General features: G+C 34.8%; 1 long non-coding RNA gene across 1 annotated transcript; it reads right to left on the reverse strand.

Annotated features, from left to right (window-relative positions):
- Window positions 1–8287: 8287 nt before the first annotated feature.
- Window positions 8288–9916, reverse strand: LOC141608624 (uncharacterized). Its single transcript, XR_012527021.1, has 3 exons — window positions 9703–9916; window positions 9175–9237; window positions 8288–8501 (listed from the first exon to the last, which is right to left on the reverse strand). It is a non-coding gene; the product is annotated as an uncharacterized LOC141608624 (long non-coding RNA).
- Window positions 9917–10124: the final 208 nt, after the last annotated feature.

Genomic DNA, 10124 nt, shown 5'->3' on the forward strand with positions numbered 1-10124 from the left:
AATCGATTCTACTTTTAGAACTCTTGGTCGATAATATTACATTTAACATATATCTTTAGCCCAAAACACATTCAACAAGAAGACGGTGTGGCCGATAAAACCCTTATCGAAAAACTTTTGTTGAGTTCAATCCAAATTTCGAATAAATGTGTCCATGATCCAAACCCATATTTAACTTGGGCACGGTGTGGCCGATGAAACCCTTATCAACATGAATTCGGTGGATAGACATTTATCACCCACTTCCCCTACGTAACAAGGTTTGTACCCCGGTGTGGCCGAGTGCACTCCCTCACGAAATAGGTTTTCATGGTTTCTACTCTTTGGTAAGGCTATATCTCAATTAATTGTTTTAGCGAGAGGTCATGTCAATTTATTATCTATCACGTTTTAAGTGAACTAAAGCGGTGAACTACGATAATTCTAATTGACACGGTCGATAAACTCGATGAGATGAGGATGCATGTTTTAGTTATGGCGATTTAGCGATGCATGTGACATATAAATAAAATGCAAACATAAGATAAATCCTAGTATGGCCTTTCTAAAATAGAAAAACTATTTAACTATTACATATTCGGAAACCAACTCCATTGGTCCCTTGAACTTCGGTTGTGGCACGCATCTCGAGGTAACACCGTCTTTATGTATCGCCATCTTGAAGAAATCCGTCTTTGGGAATTCCGGAATAAATTAAGTTACATAACAAATTACATAATTTTCTATTATACATTTGTAACTAAAATAAAAATTAAATCTATTAAATTACAAAACGGTGATACGAGATCACAATAAATTACAACCGAATCGATATTCCCATACATTTCGGGTGATACCAATTAAAACTAAGGCCATACTAAGTAAAATTACATAATTCAAAAATTACATAAATTAAATTATGACAATCATAAAGAAAATGCAGCATTATTATATGTATGAACATGCCCAATTTTATGCTAAATCGCCTTTAATTAGCCAATATCGTATATTACTTGGTTTTTACGGATTTGCGTGATTTCAACATTTTATAATCACAAAAATTACATAAATTCATATTTATGCATAAGTTAATTACCCTAACCTCTTAGGACTCAAAATTTAGTCTTCACTAATTATTTGACCATAATTAACTCATATTTCTAAAATTGTTCATTAATGGACCAAAAATTACAAAAATAAGCTATAAACTTCAAATAAATCACAAAATTTCAAATAAATTCAAAATTTGAAATTTAAACTCATGAACATTCTGGAAAAATACCATTACACTCATAATCTTCAAAAACTTAGGTTAAAAATTTCGAAATTTTTCCGGAAAAACAATGTTGCGGTTTATCGGTTTTTAACAAAATAATCATAAAAACATGAGAAAAATTATATTCATTAACTTTTCAATTTTAGATCTTATAATGACAATAAAAAGCAACATATGATGTTTTTCTTTAATCATAGAGTATGTTTTATTAATTTTTCACTAATAAAGTCACCATTCATGCTATTTTTCTTCAAAAATCCATAAATCATGCAAAAAGACTTCACTATAGCCTATTATTTTACACACATCTTGTAAAATTACATGTGACATCATACTAAATTTCTATGACCAGATTCGAAATTTATCTCATATTAACCTATTTTTCACCTAAATCCGAATTTAATAATGAAAAAAAACCATTTTTCGAGCATAAGAAGTCCAAAAATTATGAAAATTTACAGGTTATCTCAAAATAATATATGTGACAACATATCCAAAAATCACTGGAAAATTCGAAGTATAGCTAATTTTAGACCGAAAATGACATTTTTACTCATAAAATCATATTTAAATGTCATTATTGTATAATATGAACAATAAAAATCCGTAAATTAACCAAAAATATCCTAAAAACATTTTAGGACCAGAAATTTAACATGCATAAATTAATTTCGTGATATCTCATAATAACACAAATTATTCAAGTTTTATATGTTATTCTTATAACTCGGAAAAACTTTTAACCGATTTGCATGCAAACAACCATGGCTCATGATACCGATTGAAGGAAAAGTAGATCTATATACTTACATATTCATATATGTTATAATTTAATTTGTCATAAAATTAACAAATGATCTTATGCATGCAAACATACTAAACAATATAAAGAAGAAATGTTAATCCTTACATTGGATTTTTGGTTTATGGGCACAAGAGAGATCACCTTTCTCTCTTGTTCTTGAGCTTTCCTTTTGGATGAACAAAGACCCAAGTGTAGGATCTCTCCCAAGGATTTATACCCAAAGCTCACTTCTTAATTAAAATTAATATTATAAATACTAGTATAATATTAATCTTTGTAAAGAAAAATGACCCAAAATAATTTTGGTTTTTATCTCACTAAAACCGGTTAGGAGAGGAGAAGAGGAAGATAGAATATTTTTATCTCTCTAAAAATATTTAGGTGAATGAATGAATGATTCTCAATCCACACCAAAACAAGTAATGTGTTAGACAAATTATAGAGAAAACCCTTGGTCTTTTCTTTTGCCAAAACCGGGTAAGGGGGGAGGTTATTAGGGCCAATGCATGAGTGTGTTGTTCTTTACAATGCAAACTAGGGTTGCATGGCTAGGCTATTAGTGAATGATTATGTTTTCCACTAATTTAAACAACACAATATTAGCCTAATTCTTCCCCTAATTTCGGCACACATAGATAATATGGACTCCATATTATCTTTGTCAAAATGTCAATTTGTCTTATGTCACATGTCATATGTTACATAAATTTGTTATGTATTTTTAACATATTAAAAATCAACGTATTAATAAAAATACGTCATATACAAAAATCGACTTAGTAATTCATAATTACTTGTACCAAAACATTTTACCAATTATAAATCACAATAAATTGTATTTATAATAATTCATTCAATTTCAATTGTTTCTTTAAACAATAATTTCATCCGAGCAATGATACAATTCGATTACTCAGACCGTATCTCATTTAATCAAATTTCAATGTGATACGTAAATTTTACTTCCAAAATCGTCCGTCAATTTTTCAATTAATTCAATTAACTCGTAACGATATACGATTAATTAAATGATCAATTAAGAGTGTTGCCCTATAGGTATGACCTAGGGGGTCAACTGATCACCACCGTCGTATGACAGTAATGTCAAACTCTAGTCAGCTAATCATTACCGATATATGTTGATCAGTTGACAGTAAAATATTACTTCCCAATTGTATTCTTTATAATGAGACTTAAACATGTGATCATTATGATCAACAGTCGTGATCGCATTATTGTCGGAGGACACATATTCCAACAAAACCACCTTCTGAAAAGGGTATTTCGAAGGGTGCGTTTTAGATATTATTTATATCTAAATAATGACATTGCTACACATAATTATGATATGTGTGAGTTAGAGATTAAAATCTCTTTCCATAAGGTTAAGATGAGACCACTTCAAAATAGGTATTTTTGAAAGGATATGATGGGAACATATATGCTTTTATCTTAATAACTTGGCAATGCAATTTATATTTCAATTCTTGAAAGGTTTCGATTGAGAAGTCAATTTCGAAACATGTGGAATTGAGTGGGAGTTAAGAAATTATCATGTGAAGACATGGGATTTAGTGGGAGCAATCATCTTGTAAAAGGTTATAACTCATCACTCATTGAAGAATGACGAGCTAATACCTTCCTTAATAGAGGAAGATTTGAGTTTTCAATTCTGGATGAAAATGAACTATGATGAATCCAATTACATCAAGGGATGTTGGATATGTATTGGGAGATACACATCGAATCAACAAGAAACATAGGTTATTCATCTAAATGAAATGGAATTGCCATTAGCAGTCATGGTCGTTCCTTGAACCTAAATATAGTTGATGACATGATTAAAAGTTACTAATGTTTCCGCCATTAGAATAATCATGCACATGTCCAATTACGAATCATATGCATAAGAGCATGATAGATCATTGGTAAGCCATAATAGAAACGTCATGAATTCTCGAGAAGAATCCGATGAGCGATTTCGGTGATTGACAGAATGCTCTGTTATGTGACAAGAGGTTGCACATATTAATGAAAATCCGAGCACATGTAAGGATTTATGAGAATCCTAAACCTTTCAAGCTAGAAAGAGAAATAAGAAGTTATGGAAAGATACTTAGTTAGAGAATAAGTTGCTCAAAACTAATCTTTTCTAATATGCTAGGACTTGTAAGAAGTGCTAGGCTAATCATCTTGACAAATTGTTGCAAGACTCTACAAAACATATACCGAGTGCATTGTGTGTGAATGGAGTACTTGATTAGTACAAGTTATATCATTCACCACAAATTCATTCGTTATGTGATAATCGATAAGGAAGTTCTTTCAAGATAAAGAACCAAAACCAAGGTCGGGAAGCTTGATGTGTACTTGGTAAGAGTCATGCTATGAGTGATAACATGAATGTAAAGGACAATACGATTAAGAAGTTTGAACACATGGACACATGGCATGTTAAACTTCTATTGCAATCAACAAGTGTTTACACACTTGCGATGTGCATCACATGGGTGGTAATATGGTATTGACTACCCGAGTGTGATGTCGACATTTGTCGTTTGAGTTATTATTAACTCACCTTATACTTTGTTACATCCAACGGGTTGTAGAGACAATTGAACCCCGTTAAAGTGAACATGGATTAACATTGTATTTGCCCATAGTTACTTACATGAGGTGACGTCTCGAAGTGACTAGAGTGTGATGCGATTGATGGCAAGTTCAAGTGCCATAGAGTCATGTGAGATGACTAGTCGATCACATAGGCAGACTGTTAGGAACATTTTGTCGGGCCTTATGACCGCTTATAGAGTTCTGGCAAATTTATATAGCCTGGTCGTGGCGAGAGCTACTATAGTATTCTAATGAGTCGATTTTTTTGACTAAAGACTATTCACCTAAGATGGCACAGTTTCAGATTAACTTTGATTTGTGTTACTACGACCTTCGTAAATGGGGTCAAATGGGCATATTTTGGGTTATGATGGTTGTGGCTAGTCGAGGGAATGAGTGCGATAGGAATTGTCCACCCCTAGTCGTGGTTATAACAATATCTCAAGGCCACTCGAGGAGTAATGAACTTGAAATGCGTGGCCACGCTCGGAATGTATCCATGGTGGATAAATCCGGTCAATCGATTATTCTCCGGATCGAGGAAACCACTCTCGATATGATCACTTGCAAGTACGACCTGAAAGACACCTTGCATTGAGTGGGAGATAGTAATAGGACAAGAGAATTGGTGACGCACACTTGTCGAGGACAAGTGGGAGATTGTTGGAATATGTGTCCTCCGACAATAATGCGATCACAACTGTTGATCATGATGATCACATGTTTAAGTCTCATTATAAAGAATACAATTGGGAAGTAATATTTACTGTCGACTGGTCCACACATATCGGTAATGATTGGCTGACTAGAGTTTGACATTACTATCGTGCGACGGTGGTGATCAGTTGATCCCCTAGGTCATACCTATAGGGCAACACTCTTAATTGATCATTTAATTGATCGTATAACGTTACGAGTTAATTAAATTACTTGAAAATTGACGGACGATTTTGGAAGTAAAATTTACGTATTTCATTATAATTTGATTAAATGAGATACGGTCTGAGTAATCGAATTGTTTCATTATTTAGATGAAATTATTGTTTAAGGAAACAATTGAAATAGAATGAATTATTATAAATACAATTTATTGTGATTTATAATTGGTAAAATATTTTTGGTACAAGTAATTATGAATTACTAAGTCGATTTTTGTATATGACGTATTTTTAATAATACTTTGATTTTTAATATGTTAAAAATACATAACAATTTTATGTGACATGTGACATATTGACAAATTGACAAAAATAAAATGGATTCCATTTTATGAAGGTGCCGAAATTAGGAGGAGGATTAGGCTAAATATTGTGTTTAATTAAGTTAATGGAAAACACAATCATTTCCCTAATAAGACTAGCCATGCACCTAGTTTACATTGTGAAGATAAACTCTTGCATGCATTGGCTCACTCTCTTTTCTTCCCTCCTCTTCCCTTACCCGGTTTTCCATAGGAAAATCTAAGGGGGTTTTGCCTTATATTTTTACAAAACAATATATTACAATGTTGTTGAATTATTCATTCATTTTCATTCACCTAAATATTTTTAGAGAGATAAAAATATTCCACTTCCTCTTCTCCTCTCCTAACCGGTTTTGGGAGATCAAAAACCAAATTATTTTGGGTCAATTTTTCTACAAAAATTAATATTGTACTAGTATTTATAATATTAATTTTAATTAAGTGTGTGCTTTGGGTATAAAGCTTTGGGAGAGATCCTATACTTGGATCTTAGTTCTTCCACTAAGGAAAGCACAAGAACAAGAGAGAAAGGTGATCTCTCTTGTGCCCTATAAACCGAAAATCCATTGTAGGGATGAATGTTTCTTCTTTATCTTGTTTATTAGTTTGCATGCATAAGATCATTTATTAATTTTATGACAAATTAAATTATAACATATATGAATATGTAAGTATATAGATCTACTTTTCCTTCAGTCCATATCAAAATACTACTCAAAATGGTCCAACCAACATTATCGCACCAAATGATAACGAAGATGACTCTACTGACCATTTGCTAAAGCAATTACAGAAGACAAAGGCTGATCTTTCAGTCTGGCAACTAGTAGCAAGCTCATTCCCACATCGCCAAGCTTTACTGCAGGCTTTGGCCAAACTAAACGTAGCACATAACTCCACACCCGACGATGTAGTCAACTTGGTCTTCCAAGAATCACCGAAGCTAAGTAATCCTATTACTTTCTCAGATGAAGATTTGTCGCCCTTCGGCGCTAGTCACAACTTGGCTCTTTACATCACTGTCGTTTGCTTAAAGAAGAATATGCCAATGACCTTGGTGGATGATGGCTCCGCGGTCAACGTCATACCCTTGAAAACGGCATACAAACTAGGCATGAAAGAGTCGGATTGGACCCTTACCAATCAAGGTTTCCGCGCATATGATGGTACACGACAAAAGGTAGTAGGACTCGTTAACCTAACAATAGCCACCGGGCCAATTGAGCGAAAGGTTAACTTCCAAATAGTGGACATTGAAGCTTCCTTCAACATACTTCTGGGAAGACCTTGGATTCACGCTTCCAAAGCGGTAACATCCACCCTTCACCAAAAGATCAAAATCCCACTAAATGGCAAAGTGGTGACGATCACTTCGTCGCCCATCAAGGCAATAATCGAAAAGAAGTCAAATAATCAAGTCCTTGCGGATCCAGTATATGAACTTGGGGGCTTTCAAAGCATAAGTGTCATAAAAAGTGAGTTGGCACCCCTATACTACGATCCCTACTCCAACTTAGTGGTCAACCACATACTCAAATCCCAGGGATACTTCCCGGGAATGCCTTTAAACCCTGCCCGAAGAAACACCTTCGCACCCTACAAGGAAGGCAACTCAAAAAGAATACCACTTGGACTAGGATACAAACCCACTAAAGAGGAAGTTCTCGAGATGCTCGCTCAAGTCCAAAGCCGTAAGCACGTAGAAGTCCAAATGCGACCATATCTCCCTACCCTAAATGGATACTTCGTTAGGGAAAGAAGTCAAGAACTCTTTCACGAATTTCCCGAACCTTGGCACTACCTCGGAAGGAAGCTAGCCGGAATCGAGATCTTTCACGATTGCTACTTCATTCCTCCAGAAACGGTTCCTACCGTCAAGGCTCGTCAAGCACCTTGCTTAGACGAACAAGCTGTTAGTCTACTATTCGGAGAAGATCGATTTGTTATAGCCGCGCAGGATGAGATCATTACCATGATACTTCAAGACGATCACTTCAACCCTACTGCGTTAATCACAGAAACAAACGCGAACCAGCAGAAAGGATGGAGAAAATCAATCAAGTGGACCAACAATCAAGGAAGACTCTTCAAGCTCACCACTGGAGAAGGAGAGATGTTCAAGGGAGAACCAGAAGACGATGAATTCGAGTCAGAGTCAAAGTCGGAGTCAGAGTCGGAGTCTAGAGAAGTTACTAGGAGGTCTCCTCCTGTCGTCGTCCCCATTCCCTTTGTTTCTCCTTGTAACAGCCCTAAATTTTCACGACGAAAATGAAAAAGTAGAGAGGGAAAATTCACGGCTGTCACTCCACACTTGCTGAAAATGCCAAGTGCAAGGTAAATACAGAGTCAGCCTTTAAAAACAAAATACATATCTCAAAACTTTATCAACTAATTAAAACGTTGCAGCGGAAGACTTAAGTCTTACAAAATCTAAAACAATAAATAAAATTCAAATCCAACGATATTATAAAATAATAAATAGATTAAGACGGAGTCTTTATTCAAAATCCTTCCACGCTCGTACAAATCCCCGGATCTAGTATGCACCCATGCAGCATCTCAAGCATCTCAATCATACCTATCAACTGTACCCAAAACATAAATAGGTACAGGTTCCAGTAGGGGGAACGACCCAAAACATAAGGACGTCAGCAAAGCTGAGTTTTAGGAAAATCGTAAACAATGTTAAGTTCACAAAGATAAATTAATCAAACTTAAAACCAGAATAAGAATAAGAATGAAATAATATTCAAAACCCAAGATTTCGAATAACAATTATCAAAACATTCAAAAACCAAAACTTTCACCACGTGTGTGCCAAGGTCCTACCCTTGACACGGTCTAGAGGTACCACCTGTGCTTGGTCAGACTTATAATAGTGCACACCTCTCACATTTGGACAATCAGTAGGATGAGGCTGCCAAAGGAGAAAGTCTAACCCCCTAGCGAGTGGGGGCCGGTCAAACCCCACCCAAATGGAACTCCGGCCAAGAGTTCAGTTTTCGGGATGTAATCCCAGGGACATCTCAGACGCACCTTAAAACTCATAGACCAAAGCGAGCTCCCAGAGTCTGCTACATAATCTCAAAAACAGCTTGTGCCAAATAATTCCAACGAGTGACCCATGGTCACATAAAACAATATTCAAAAATTCACAAAAGCTAGTAGAAATTCATCGTTACCAAAAGTATGTAAAAACGGTTTAAATGTCAAACCGAACATGCTCTTACTTAATTTAAAAAGGGTAAAAGTCCTTACCTCTCAAGACGGCTAACCATAGCTAAGCTTAACAGAAAAATTATTTCTCTTCAAATCCGCAAACTACAAGTAAGGAAACGATTTAATTACTACATTGTCCAACATCGATACTATAACCTCGATACTACCATTTACCATTAGTCATCCGTTCTTTAACAAAGTTTACCTCTAAGTCCAACATCATCAACTCATCATCCTATGAACCAATCTACTAATTAATTACTAACAGCATCATATAATTATGGCCTAAACACAGTAGCATTTGTCTTTGTCCACTCCATACTCACGCCCATATAATACTCTAACCCATTTCATAAAAGAATAGACAATTGTTGTCATATATAATAATAATCCTCATAGCCCATCACCATGGTAAGTTCCCAGCATATAATATAACATGTCAATGTAAATATCATCAGTGTAAACAACTCTGAGCGCTACGAGTATTTGGTGACCGAAATCGGGTTGCCTTTATAACAAGATTTTGATTTATGAAACAGAGCAAAACATTATTGAATGAATACTTACAATATATAGAATATGAAAGAGATAAGGGGCGGATGATAGGAAAATCGGTGTCGAAGTCCCAAAATTTTGCTGATGGACTTTGATGTATGGTGAGCACGGGCAAGAAGATGCACAATGGTGAAAGAAAACAAAGTAGAAAGATGGAGATTAGTGCCGTCAAGTTGAGAGGATCAAAAGTTGCAGTGGAGAGAAAGAGACGGTTGGGTTTAGGTTAATTTAGAGAAATTGTTTAATATTTTCTTTCCTTTGAGTCATATATATAAGCTCGGTAGAAGTCCAACTCGAAACTGAACTTGGGCTTTTGAAATTATCTTTAAACCTCGATATGAACCAAATCAATTTTATTTTCTTAAAGTTAAAATCGGAAATATATTTTTTCTAAGAGATACTTGGTTTAAAAATTTTCAATTAAGAGTCCCAAA

This window comes from Silene latifolia, chromosome 1 (genome assembly GCF_048544455.1).
Source record: "Silene latifolia isolate original U9 population chromosome 1, ASM4854445v1, whole genome shotgun sequence".
Classification (NCBI taxonomy): Eukaryota; Viridiplantae; Streptophyta; class Magnoliopsida; order Caryophyllales; family Caryophyllaceae; genus Silene; species Silene latifolia.